This window comes from Embiotoca jacksoni, unplaced genomic scaffold, assembly GCF_022577435.1.
Source record: "Embiotoca jacksoni isolate LCO1_2020_lvr unplaced genomic scaffold, fEmbJac1.0.p SCAF_2, whole genome shotgun sequence".
Taxonomy (NCBI): domain Eukaryota; kingdom Metazoa; phylum Chordata; class Actinopteri; family Embiotocidae; genus Embiotoca; species Embiotoca jacksoni.
In genome coordinates this window covers 20004548-20016853 of record NW_027185340.1, presented here as the reverse complement: position 1 = coordinate 20016853, position 12306 = coordinate 20004548, and the positions used below count along the sequence as shown (strand labels likewise).

The following is a 12306-nucleotide window of genomic DNA, read 5'->3' as shown; positions in this document are numbered from 1 at the left end:
TCTCTGCTGTGACATCATCACGTTCTTTTATGTGACATCATCAGGTTGTCTTCTATAACCACATTTTGGTGTATTTTTGATCAAATATTAAATAATATCAGAATTTCTTTCTTTTTTTACGAAGGATTTCTTTGTTTCAGTGTTATGTTCCTATAGGTTCCTCCGAAATGAACATGTTTTCAGTAATTTGATATGTTTTTGAAATGACTATCGAGTATCTGAAGATACAGAAGGATAAAAACAGATGTAAGATCCAGCCTGAAGAAAAGTTGTCTGTGTTTTGGCGTCTTTAAAAAGGTCCTTACAGCCTGTGATTGTCGCTTACGGCCATACCACTCTGAACACGCCCGATCTCGTCTGATCTCGGAAGCTAAGCAGGGTCGGGCCTGGTTAGTACTTGGATGGGAGACCGCCTGGGAATACCAGGTGCTGTAAGCATTTTATTTTCACAATCTGTCAAAGACTTTATCTTATTTCCTCAGCAGGGGGCGCCACTCATTATTTACAAGAGCAAGACGTTTCACAAACACAGCAGTCAACACCTATGACAGTTTCATCAGGTTGTCTTCTGCTACAACATCACATTCTCTGCTGTGACGTCATCACATTCTTTTATGTGACATCATGAGGTTCTCTTCTGCTACAACATCACACTGTCTGCTGTGACATCATCGCATTCTTTTATGTGACATCATCAGGTTCGCTTCTGCTACAACATCACATTCTCTGCTGTGACATCATCACATTCTTTTATGTGACATCATCATGGTCGCTTCTGCTACAACATCACACTCTCTGCTGTGACATCATCACGTTCTTTTATGTGACATCATCAGGTTGTCTTCTATAACCACATTTTGGTGTATTTTTGATCAAATATTAAATAATATCAGAATTTCTTTCTTTTTTTACGAAGGATTTCTTTGTTTCAGTGTTATGTTCCTATAGGTTCCTCCGAAATGAACATGTTTTCAGTAATTTGATATGTTTTTGAAATGACTATCGAGTATCTGAAGATACAGAAGGATAAAAACAGATGTAAGATCCAGCCTGAAGAAAAGTTGTCTGTGTTTTGGTGTCTTTAAAAAGGTCCTTACAGCCTGTGATTGTCGCTTACGGCCATACCACTCTGAACACGCCCGATCTCGTCTGATCTCGGAAGCTAAGCAGGGTCGGGCCTGGTTAGTACTTGGATGGGAGACCGCCTGGGAATACCAGGTGCTGTAAGCATTTTATTTTCACAATCTGTCAAAGATTTTATCTTATTTCCTCAGCAGGGGGCGCCACTCATTATTTACATGAGCAAGACGTTTCACAAACACAGCAGTCAACACCTATGACAGTTTCATCAGGTTGTCTTCTGCTACAACATCACATTCTCTGCTGTGACGTCATCACATTCTTTTATGTGACATCATGAGGTTCTCTTCTGCTACAACATCACACTGTCTGCTGTGACATCATCGCATTCTTTTATGTGACATCATCAGGTTCGCTTCTGCTACAACATCACATTCTCTGCTGTGACATCATCACATTCTTTTATGTGACATCATCATGGTCGCTTCTGCTACAACATCACACTCTCTGCTGTGACATCATCACGTTCTTTTATGTGACATCATCAGGTTGTCTTCTATAACCACATTTTGGTGTATTTTTGATCAAATATTAAATAATATCAGAATTTCTTTCTTTTTTTACGAAGGATTTCTTTGTTTCAGTGTTATGTTCCTATAGGTTCCTCCGAAATGAACATGTTTTCAGTAATTTGATATGTTTTTGAAATGACTATCGAGTATCTGAAGATACAGAAGGGTAAAAACAGATGTAAGATCCAGCCTGAAGAAAAGTTGTCTGTGTTTTGGCGTCTTTAAAAAGGTCCTTACAGCCTGTGATTGTCGCTTACGGCCATACCACTCTGAACACGCCCGATCTCGTCTGATCTCGGAAGCTAAGAAGGGTCGGGCCTGGTTAGTACTTGGATGGGAGACCGCCTGGGAATACCAGGTGCTGTAAGCATTTTATTTTCACAATCTGTCAAAGATTTTATCTTATTTCCTCAGCAGGGGGCGCCACTCATTATTTACAAGAGCAAGACGTTTCACAAACACAGCAGTCAACAACTATGACAGTTTCATCAGGTTGTCTTCTGCTACAACATCACATTCTCTGCTGTGACGTCATCACATTCTTTTATGTGACATCATCAGGTTGTCTTCTGCTACAACATCACACTCTCTGCTGTGACATCATCACGTTCTTTTATGTGACATCATCAGGTTGTCTTCTATAAACACATTTTGGTGTATTTTTGATCAAATATTAAATAATATCAGAATTTCTTTCTTTTTTTACGAAGGATTTCTTTGTTTCAGTGTTATGTTCCTATAGGTTCCTCCGAAATGAACATGTTTTCAGTAATTTGATATGTTTTTGAAATGACTATCGAGTATCTGAAGATACAGAAGGATAAAAACAGATGTAAGATCCAGCCTGAAGAAAAGTTGTCTGTGTTTTGGTGTCTTTAAAAAGGTCCTTACAGCCTGTGATTGTCGCTTACGGCCATACCACTCTGAACACGCCCGATCTCGTCTGATCTCGGAAGCTAAGCAGGGTCGGGCCTGGTTAGTACTTGGATGGGAGACCGCCTGGGAATACCAGGTGCTGTAAGCATTTTATTTTCACAATCTGTCAAAGAGTTTATCTTATTTCCTCAGCAGGGGGCGCCACTCATTATTTACAAGAGCAAGACGTTTCACAAACACAGCAGTCAACAACTATGACAGTTTCATCAGGTTGTCTTCTGCTACAACATCACATTCTCTGCTGTGACGTCATCACATTCTTTTATGTGACATCATCAGGTTCTCTTCTGCTACAACATCACATTCTCTTCTGTGACATCATCACATTCTTTTATGTGACTTCATCATGGTCGCTTCTGCTACAACATCACACTCTCTGCTGTGACATCATCACGTTCTTTTATGTGACATCATCAAGTTGTCTTCTATAACCACATTTTGGTGTATTTTTGATCAAATATTAAATAATATCAGAATTTCTTTCTTTTTTTATTCAGGATGTTTTTGTTTCAGTGTTATGTTCCTATAGGTTCCTCCGAAATGAACATGTTTTCAGTAATTTGATATGTTTTTGAAATGACTATCGAGTATCTGAAGATACAGAAGGATAAAAACAGATGTAAGATCCAGCCTGAAGAAAAGTTGTCTGTGTTTTGGTGTCTTTAAAAAGGTCCTTACAGCCTGTGATTGTCGCTTACGGCCATACCACTCTGAACACGCCCGATCTCGTCTGATCTCGGAAGCTAAGCAGGGTCGGGCCTGGTTAGTACTTGGATGGGAGACCGCCTGGGAATACCAGGTGCTGTAAGCATTTTATTTTCACAATCTGTCAAAGATTTTATCTTATTTCCTCAGCAGGGGGCGCCACTCATTATTTACAAGAGCAAGACGTTTCACAAACACAGCAGTCAACACCTATGACAGTTTCATCAGGTTGTCTTCTGCTACAACATCACATTCTCTGCTGTGACGTCATCACATTCTTTTTATGTGACATCATCAGGTTCTCTTCTGCTACAACATCACACTGTCTGCTGTGACATCATCGCATTCTTTTATGTGACATCATCAGGTTGTCTTCTATAACCACATTTTGGTGTATTTTTGATCAAATATTAAATAATATCAGAATTTCTTTCTTTTTTTACGAAGGATTTCTTTGTTTCAGTGTTATGTTCCTATAGGTTCCTCCGAAATGAACATGTTTTCAGTAATTTGATATGTTTTTGAAATGACTATCGAGTATCTGAAGATACAGAAGGATAAAAACAGATGTAAGATCCAGCCTGAAGAAAAGTTGTCTGTGTTTTGGTGTCTTTAAAAAGGTCCTTACAGCCTGTGATTGTCGCTTACGGCCATACCACTCTGAACACGCCCGATCTCGTCTGATCTCGGAAGCTAAGCAGGGTCGGGCCTGGTTAGTACTTGGATGGGAGACCGCCTGGGAATACCAGGTGCTGTAAGCATTTTATTTTCACAATCTGTCAAAGATTTTATCTTATTTCCTCAGCAGGGGGCGCCACTCATTATTTACATGAGCAAGACGTTTCACAAACACAGCAGTCAACACCTATGACAGTTTCATCAGGTTGTCTTCTGCTACAACATCACATTCTCTGCTGTGACGTCATCACATTCTTTTATGTGACATCATGAGGTTCTCTTCTGCTACAACATCACACTGTCTGCTGTGACATCATCGCATTCTTTTATGTGACATCATCAGGTTCGCTTCTGCTACAACATCACATTCTCTGCTGTGACATCATCACATTCTTTTATGTGACATCATCATGGTCGCTTCTGCTACAACATCACACTCTCTGCTGTGACATCATCACGTTCTTTTATGTGACATCATCAGGTTGTCTTCTATAACCACATTTTGGTGTATTTTTGATCAAATATTAAATAATATCAGAATTTCTTTCTTTTTTTACGAAGGATTTCTTTGTTTCAGTGTTATGTTCCTATAGGTTCCTCCGAAATGAACATGTTTTCAGTAATTTGATATGTTTTTGAAATGACTATCGAGTATCTGAAGATACAGAAGGGTAAAAACAGATGTAAGATCCAGCCTGAAGAAAAGTTGTCTGTGTTTTGGCGTCTTTAAAAAGGTCCTTACAGCCTGTGATTGTCGCTTACGGCCATACCACTCTGAACACGCCCGATCTCGTCTGATCTCGGAAGCTAAGAAGGGTCGGGCCTGGTTAGTACTTGGATGGGAGACCGCCTGGGAATACCAGGTGCTGTAAGCATTTTATTTTCACAATCTGTCAAAGATTTTATCTTATTTCCTCAGCAGGGGGCGCCACTCATTATTTACAAGAGCAAGACGTTTCACAAACACAGCAGTCAACAACTATGACAGTTTCATCAGGTTGTCTTCTGCTACAACATCACATTCTCTGCTGTGACGTCATCACATTCTTTTATGTGACATCATCAGGTTGTCTTCTGCTACAACATCACACTCTCTGCTGTGACATCATCACGTTCTTTTATGTGACATCATCAGGTTGTCTTCTATAACCACATTTTGGTGTATTTTTGATCAAATATTAAATAATATCAGAATTTCTTTCTTTTTTTATTCAGGATGTTTTTGTTTCAGTGTTATGTTCCTATAGGTTCCTCCGAAATGAACATGTTTTCAGTAATTTGATATGTTTTTGAAATGACTATCGAGTATCTGAAGATACAGAAGGATAAAAACAGATGTAAGATCCAGCCTGAAGAAAAGTTGTCTGTGTTTTGGTGTCTTTAAAAAGGTCCTTACAGCCTGTGATTGTCGCTTACGGCCATACCACTCTGAACACGCCCGATCTCGTCTGATCTCGGAAGCTAAGCAGGGTCGGGCCTGGTTAGTACTTGGATGGGAGACCGCCTGGGAATACCAGGTGCTGTAAGCATTTTATTTTCACAATCTGTCAAAGATTTTATCTTATTTCCTCAGCAGGGGGCGCCACTCATTATTTACAAGAGCAAGACGTTTCACAAACACAGCAGTCAACACCTATGACAGTTTCATCAGGTTGTCTTCTGCTACAACATCACATTCTCTGCTGTGACGTCATCACATTCTTTTTATGTGACATCATCAGGTTCTCTTCTGCTACAACATCACACTGTCTGCTGTGACATCATCGCATTCTTTTATGTGACATCATCAGGTTGTCTTCTATAACCACATTTTGGTGTATTTTTGATCAAATATTAAATAATATCAGAATTTCTTTCTTTTTTTACGAAGGATTTCTTTGTTTCAGTGTTATGTTCCTATAGGTTCCTCCGAAATGAACATGTTTTCAGTAATTTGATATGTTTTTGAAATGACTATCGAGTATCTGAAGATACAGAAGGGTAAAAACAGATGTAAGATCCAGCCTGAAGAAAAGTTGTCTGTGTTTTGGCGTCTTTAAAAAGGTCCTTACAGCCTGTGATTGTCGCTTACGGCCATACCACTCTGAACACGCCCGATCTCGTCTGATCTCGGAAGCTAAGCAGGGTCGGGCCTGGTTAGTACTTGGATGGGAGACCGCCTGGGAATACCAGGTGCTGTAAGCATTTTATTTTCACAATCTGTCAAAGATTTTATCTTATTTCCTCAGCAGGGGGCGCCACTCATTATTTACAAGAGCAAGACGTTTCACAAACACAGCAGTCAACAACTATGACAGTTTCATCAGGTTGTCTTCTGCTACAACATCACATTCTCTGCTGTGACGTCATCACATTCTTTTATGTGACATCATGAGGTTCTCTTCTGCTACAACATCACACTGTCTGCTGTGACATCATCGCATTCTTTTATGTGACATCATCAGGTTCGCTTCTGCTACAACATCACATTCTCTGCTGTGACATCATCACATTCTTTTATGTGACATCATCATGGTCGCTTCTGCTATAACATCACACTCTCTGCTGTGACATCATCACGTTCTTTTATGTGACATCATCAGGTTGTCTTCTATAACCACATTTTGGTGTATTTTTGATCAAATATTAAATAATATCAGAATTTCTTTCTTTTTTTACGAAGGATTTCTTTGTTTCAGTGTTATGTTCCTATAGGTTCCTCCGAAATGAACATGTTTTCAGTAATTTGATATGTTTTTGAAATGACTATCGAGTATCTGAAGATACAGAAGGATAAAAACAGATGTAAGATCCAGCCTGAAGAAAAGTTGTCTGTGTTTTGGTGTCTTTAAAAAGGTCCTTACAGCCTGTGATTGTCGCTTACGGCCATACCACTCTGAACACGCCCGATCTCGTCTGATCTCGGAAGCTAAGCAGGGTCGGGCCTGGTTAGTACTTGGATGGGAGACCGCCTGGGAATACCAGGTGCTGTAAGCATTTTATTTTCACAATCTGTCAAAGATTTTATCTTATTTCCTCAGCAGGGGGCGCCACTCATTATTTACATGAGCAAGACGTTTCACAAACACAGCAGTCAACACCTATGACAGTTTCATCAGGTTGTCTTCTGCTACAACATCACATTCTCTGCTGTGACGTCACCACATTCTTTTATGTGACATCATGAGTTTCTCTTCTGCTACAACATCACACTGTCTGCTGTGACATCATCGCATTCTTTTATGTGACATCATCAGGTTCGCTTCTGCTACAACATCACATTCTCTGCTGTGACATCATCACATTCTTTTATGTGACATCATCATGGTCGCTTCTGCTACAACATCACACTCTCTGCTGTGACATCATCACGTTCTTTTATGTGACATCATCAGGTTGTCTTCTATAACCACATTTTGGTGTATTTTTGATCAAATATTAAATAATATCAGAATTTCTTTCTTTTTTTACGAAGGATTTCTTTGTTTCAGTGTTATGTTCCTATAGGTTCCTCCGAAATGAACATGTTTTCAGTAATTTGATATGTTTTTGAAATGACTATCGACTATCTGAAGATACAGAAGGGTAAAAACAGATGTAAGATCCAGCCTGAAGAAAAGTTGTCTGTGTTTTGGCGTCTTTAAAAAGGTCCTTACAGCCTGTGATTGTCGCTTAAGGCCATACCACTCTGAACACGCCCGATCTCGTCTGATCTCGGAAGCTAAGCAGGGTCGGGCCTGGTTAGTACTTGGATGGGAGACCGCCTGGGAATACCAGGTGCTGTAAGCATTTTATTTTCACAATCTGTCAAAGATTTTATCTTATTTCCTCAGCAGGGGGCGCCACTCATTATTTACAAGAGCAAGACGTTTCACAAACACAGCAGTCAACAACTATGACAGTTTCATCAGGTTGTCTTCTGCTACAACATCACATTCTCTGCTGTGACGTCATCACATTCTTTTATGTGACATCATCAGGTTGTCTTCTGCTACAACATCACACTCTCTGCTGTGACATCATCACGTTCTTTTATGTGACATCATCAGGTTGTCTTCTATAAACACATTTTGGTGTATTTTTGATCAAATATTAAATAATATCAGAATTTCTTTCTTTTTTTACGAAGGATTTCTTTGTTTCAGTGTTATGTTCCTATAGGTTCCTCCGAAATGAACATGTTTTCAGTAATTTGATATGTTTTTGAAATGACTATCGAGTATCTGAAGATACAGAAGGATAAAAACAGATGTAAGATCCAGCCTGAAGAAAAGTTGTCTGTGTTTTGGTGTCTTTAAAAAGGTCCTTACAGCCTGTGATTGTCGCTTACGGCCATACCACTCTGAACACGCCCGATCTCGTCTGATCTCGGAAGCTAAGCAGGGTCGGGCCTGGTTAGTACTTGGATGGGAGACCGCCTGGGAATACCAGGTGCTGTAAGCATTTTATTTTCACAATCTGTCAAAGAGTTTATCTTATTTCCTCAGCAGGGGGCGCCACTCATTATTTACAAGAGCAAGACGTTTCACAAACACAGCAGTCAACAACTATGACAGTTTCATCAGGTTGTCTTCTGCTACAACATCACATTCTCTGCTGTGACGTCATCACATTCTTTTATGTGACATCATCAGGTTCTCTTCTGCTACAACATCACATTCTCTTCTGTGACATCATCACATTCTTTTATGTGACTTCATCATGGTCGCTTCTGCTACAACATCACACTCTCTGCTGTGACATCATCACGTTCTTTTATGTGACATCATCAGGTTGTCTTCTATAACCACATTTTGGTGTATTTTTGATCAAATATTAAATAATATCAGAATTTCTTTCTTTTTTTATTCAGGATGTTTTTGTTTCAGTGTTATGTTCCTATAGGTTCCTCCGAAATGAACATGTTTTCAGTAATTTGATATGTTTTTGAAATGACTATCGAGTATCTGAAGATACAGAAGGATAAAAACAGATGTAAGATCCAGCCTGAAGAAAAGTTGTCTGTGTTTTGGTGTCTTTAAAAAGGTCCTTACAGCCTGTGATTGTCGCTTACGGCCATACCACTCTGAACACGCCCGATCTCGTCTGATCTCGGAAGCTAAGCAGGGTCGGGCCTGGTTAGTACTTGGATGGGAGACCGCCTGGGAATACCAGGTGCTGTAAGCATTTTATTTTCACAATCTGTCAAAGATTTTATCTTATTTCCTCAGCAGGGGGCGCCACTCATTATTTACAAGAGCAAGACGTTTCACAAACACAGCAGTCAACAACTATGACAGTTTCATCAGGTTGTCTTCTGCTACAACATCACATTCTCTGCTGTGACGTCATCACATTCTTTTATGTGACATCATCAGGTTCTCTTCTGCTACAACATCACACTGTCTGCTGTGACATCATCGCATTCTTTTATGTGACATCATCAGGTTCTCTTCTGCTACAACATCACATTCTCTGCTGTGACGTCATCACATTCTTTTATGTGACATCATCAGGTTCTCTTCTGCTACAACATCACACTGTCTGCTGTGACATCATCGCATTCTTTTATGTGACATCATCAGGTTCTCTTCTGCTACAACATCACATTCTCTGCTGTGACATCATCACGTTCTTTTATGTGACATCATCAGGTTGTCTTCTATAACCACATTTTGGTGTATTTTTGATCAAATATTAAATAATATCAGAATTTCTTTCTTTTTTTACGAAGGATTTCTTTGTTTCAGTGTTATGTTCCTATAGGTTCCTCCGAAATGAACATGTTTTCAGTAATTTGATATGTTTTTGAAATGACTATCGAGTATCTGAAGATACAGAAGGGTAAAAACAGATGTAAGATCCAGCCTGAAGAAAAGTTGTCTGTGTTTTGGCGTCTTTAAAAAGGTCCTTACAGCCTGTGATTGTCGCTTACGGCCATACCACTCTGAACACGCCCGATCTCGTCTGATCTCGGAAGCTAAGCAGGGTCGGGCCTGGTTAGTACTTGGATGGGAGACCGCCTGGGAATACCAGGTGCTGTAAGCATTTTATTTTCACAATCTGTCAAAGATTTTATCTTATTTCCTCAGCAGGGGGCGCCACTCATTATTTACAAGAGCAAGACGTTTCACAAACACAGCAGTCAACACCTATGACAGTTTCATCAGGTTGTCTTCTGCTACAACATCACATTCTCTGCTGTGACGTCATCACATTCTTTTATGTGACATCATGAGGTTCTCTTCTGCTACAACATCACACTGTCTGCTGTGACATCATCGCATTCTTTTATGTGACATCATCAGGTTCGCTTCTGCTACAACATCACATTCTCTGCTGTGACATCATCACATTCTTTTATGTGACATCATCATGGTCGCTTCTGCTACAACATCACACTCTCTGCTGTGACATCATCACGTTCTTTTATGTGACATCATCAGGTTGTCTTCTATAACCACATTTTGGTGTATTTTTGATCAAATATTAAATAATATCAGAATTTCTTTCTTTTTTTACGAAGGATTTCTTTGTTTCAGTGTTATGTTCCTATAGGTTCCTCCGAAATGAACATGTTTTCAGTAATTTGATATGTTTTTGAAATGACTATCGAGTATCTGAAGATACAGAAGGGTAAAAACAGATGTAAGATCCAGCCTGAAGAAAAGTTGTCTGTGTTTTGGCGTCTTTAAAAAGGTCCTTACAGCCTGTGATTGTCGCTTACGGCCATACCACTCTGAACACGCCCGATCTCGTCTGATCTCGGAAGCTAAGCAGGGTCGGGCCTGGTTAGTACTTGGATGGGAGACCGCCTGGGAATACCAGGTGCTGTAAGCATTTTATTTTCACAATCTGTCAAAGATTTTATCTTATTTCCTCAGCAGGGGGCGCCACTCATTATTTACAAGAGCAAGACGTTTCACAAACACAGCAGTCAACACCTATGACAGTTTCATCAGGTTGTCTTCTGCTACAACATCACATTCTCTGCTGTGACGTCATCACATTCTTTTATGTGACATCATCAGGTTCTCTTCTGCTACAACATCACATTCTCTGCTGTGACATCATCACGTTCTTTTATGTGACATCATCAGGTTCTCTTCTGCTGCAACATCACATTCTCTTCTGTGACATCATCACATTCTTTTATGTGACTTCATCATGGTCGCTTCTGCTACAACATCACACTCTCTGCTGTGACATCATCACGTTCTTTTATGTGACATCATCAGGTTGTCTTCTATAACCACATTTTGGTGTATTTTTGATCAAATATTAAATAATATCAGAATTTCTTTCTTTTTTTATTCAGGTTGTTTTTGTTTCAGTGTTATGTTCCTATAGGTTCCTCCGAAATGAACATGTTTTCAGTAATTTGATATGTTTTTGAAATGACTATCGAGTATCTGAAGATACAGAAGGATAAAAACAGATGTAAGATCCAGCCTGAAGAAAAGTTGTCTATGTTTTGGTGTCTTTAAAAAGGTCCTTACAGCCTGTGATTGTCGCTTACGGCCATACCACTCTGAACACTCCCGATCTCGTCTGATCTCGGAAGCTAAGCAGGGTCGGGCCTGGTTAGTACTTGGATGGGAGACCGCCTGGGAATACCAGGTGCTGTAAGCATTTTATTTTCACAATCTGTCAAAGATTTTATCTTATTTCCTCAGCAGGGGGCGCCACTCATTATTTACAAGAGCAAGACGTTTCACAAACACAGCAGTCAACAACTATTAACAGTTTCATCAGGTTGTCTTCTGCTACAACATCACACTCTCTGCTGTGACATCATCACGTTCTTTTATGTGACATCATCAGGTTGTCTTCTATAAACACATTTTGGTGTATTTTTGATCAAATATTAAATAATATCAGAATTTCTTTCTTTTTTTACGAAGGATTTCTTTGTTTCAGTGTTATGTTCCTATAGGTTCCTCCGAAATGAACATGTTTTCAGTAATTTGATATGTTTTTGAAATGACTATCGAGTATCTGAAGATACAGAAGGATAAAAACAGATGTAAGATCCAGCCTGAAGAAAAGTTGTCTGTGTTTTGGTGTCTTTAAAAAGGTCCTTACAGCCTGTGATTGTCGCTTACGGCCATACCACTCTGAACACGCCCGATCTCGTCTGATCTCGGAAGCTAAGCAGGGTCGGGCCTGGTTAGTACTTGGATGGGAGACCGCCTGGGAATACCAGGTGCTGTAAGCATTTTATTTTCACAATCTGTCAAAGAGTTTATCTTATTTCCTCAGCAGGGGGCGCCACTCATTATTTACAAGAGCAAGACGTTTCACAAACACAGCAGTCAACAACTATGACAGTTTCATCAGGTTGTCTTCTGCTACAACATCACATTCTCTGCTGTGA

At 39.7% G+C, this 12306-nt stretch overlaps 17 non-coding genes across 17 annotated transcripts; all 17 read left to right on the top strand.

Moving 5' to 3' along the window:
* Positions 1–319: 319 nt before the first annotated feature.
* Positions 320–438, top strand: LOC138201696 (5S ribosomal RNA). The gene has a single exon (XR_011178499.1). It is a non-coding gene; the product is annotated as a 5S ribosomal RNA (ribosomal RNA).
* A 673-nt stretch (positions 439–1111) lies between these two features.
* LOC138201809 (5S ribosomal RNA) lies at positions 1112–1230 on the top strand. The gene has a single exon (XR_011178607.1). It is a non-coding gene; the product is annotated as a 5S ribosomal RNA (ribosomal RNA).
* A 673-nt stretch (positions 1231–1903) lies between these two features.
* Positions 1904–2022, top strand: LOC138201718 (5S ribosomal RNA). Its single transcript, XR_011178520.1, has one exon. It is a non-coding gene; the product is annotated as a 5S ribosomal RNA (ribosomal RNA).
* A 535-nt stretch (positions 2023–2557) lies between these two features.
* LOC138201808 (5S ribosomal RNA) lies at positions 2558–2676 on the top strand. The gene has a single exon (XR_011178606.1). It is a non-coding gene; the product is annotated as a 5S ribosomal RNA (ribosomal RNA).
* Positions 2677–3280: 604 nt separating this feature from the next.
* LOC138201807 (5S ribosomal RNA) lies at positions 3281–3399 on the top strand. The gene has a single exon (XR_011178605.1). It is a non-coding gene; the product is annotated as a 5S ribosomal RNA (ribosomal RNA).
* A 536-nt stretch (positions 3400–3935) lies between these two features.
* Positions 3936–4054, top strand: LOC138201806 (5S ribosomal RNA). The gene has a single exon (XR_011178604.1). It is a non-coding gene; the product is annotated as a 5S ribosomal RNA (ribosomal RNA).
* A 673-nt stretch (positions 4055–4727) lies between these two features.
* Positions 4728–4846, top strand: LOC138201717 (5S ribosomal RNA). Its single transcript, XR_011178519.1, has one exon. It is a non-coding gene; the product is annotated as a 5S ribosomal RNA (ribosomal RNA).
* Positions 4847–5381: 535 nt separating this feature from the next.
* On the top strand, positions 5382–5500 carry LOC138201805 (5S ribosomal RNA). The gene has a single exon (XR_011178603.1). It is a non-coding gene; the product is annotated as a 5S ribosomal RNA (ribosomal RNA).
* Positions 5501–6036: 536 nt separating this feature from the next.
* LOC138201803 (5S ribosomal RNA) lies at positions 6037–6155 on the top strand. Its single transcript, XR_011178601.1, has one exon. It is a non-coding gene; the product is annotated as a 5S ribosomal RNA (ribosomal RNA).
* A 673-nt stretch (positions 6156–6828) lies between these two features.
* On the top strand, positions 6829–6947 carry LOC138201802 (5S ribosomal RNA). Its single transcript, XR_011178600.1, has one exon. It is a non-coding gene; the product is annotated as a 5S ribosomal RNA (ribosomal RNA).
* Positions 6948–7620: 673 nt separating this feature from the next.
* LOC138201752 (5S ribosomal RNA) lies at positions 7621–7739 on the top strand. The gene has a single exon (XR_011178552.1). It is a non-coding gene; the product is annotated as a 5S ribosomal RNA (ribosomal RNA).
* A 535-nt stretch (positions 7740–8274) lies between these two features.
* Positions 8275–8393, top strand: LOC138201801 (5S ribosomal RNA). Its single transcript, XR_011178599.1, has one exon. It is a non-coding gene; the product is annotated as a 5S ribosomal RNA (ribosomal RNA).
* Positions 8394–8997: 604 nt separating this feature from the next.
* On the top strand, positions 8998–9116 carry LOC138201800 (5S ribosomal RNA). The gene has a single exon (XR_011178598.1). It is a non-coding gene; the product is annotated as a 5S ribosomal RNA (ribosomal RNA).
* A 742-nt stretch (positions 9117–9858) lies between these two features.
* Positions 9859–9977, top strand: LOC138201799 (5S ribosomal RNA). The gene has a single exon (XR_011178597.1). It is a non-coding gene; the product is annotated as a 5S ribosomal RNA (ribosomal RNA).
* Positions 9978–10650: 673 nt separating this feature from the next.
* On the top strand, positions 10651–10769 carry LOC138201798 (5S ribosomal RNA). Its single transcript, XR_011178596.1, has one exon. It is a non-coding gene; the product is annotated as a 5S ribosomal RNA (ribosomal RNA).
* Positions 10770–11442: 673 nt separating this feature from the next.
* On the top strand, positions 11443–11561 carry LOC138201707 (5S ribosomal RNA). Its single transcript, XR_011178510.1, has one exon. It is a non-coding gene; the product is annotated as a 5S ribosomal RNA (ribosomal RNA).
* Positions 11562–12028: 467 nt separating this feature from the next.
* Positions 12029–12147, top strand: LOC138201797 (5S ribosomal RNA). The gene has a single exon (XR_011178595.1). It is a non-coding gene; the product is annotated as a 5S ribosomal RNA (ribosomal RNA).
* Positions 12148–12306: the final 159 nt, after the last annotated feature.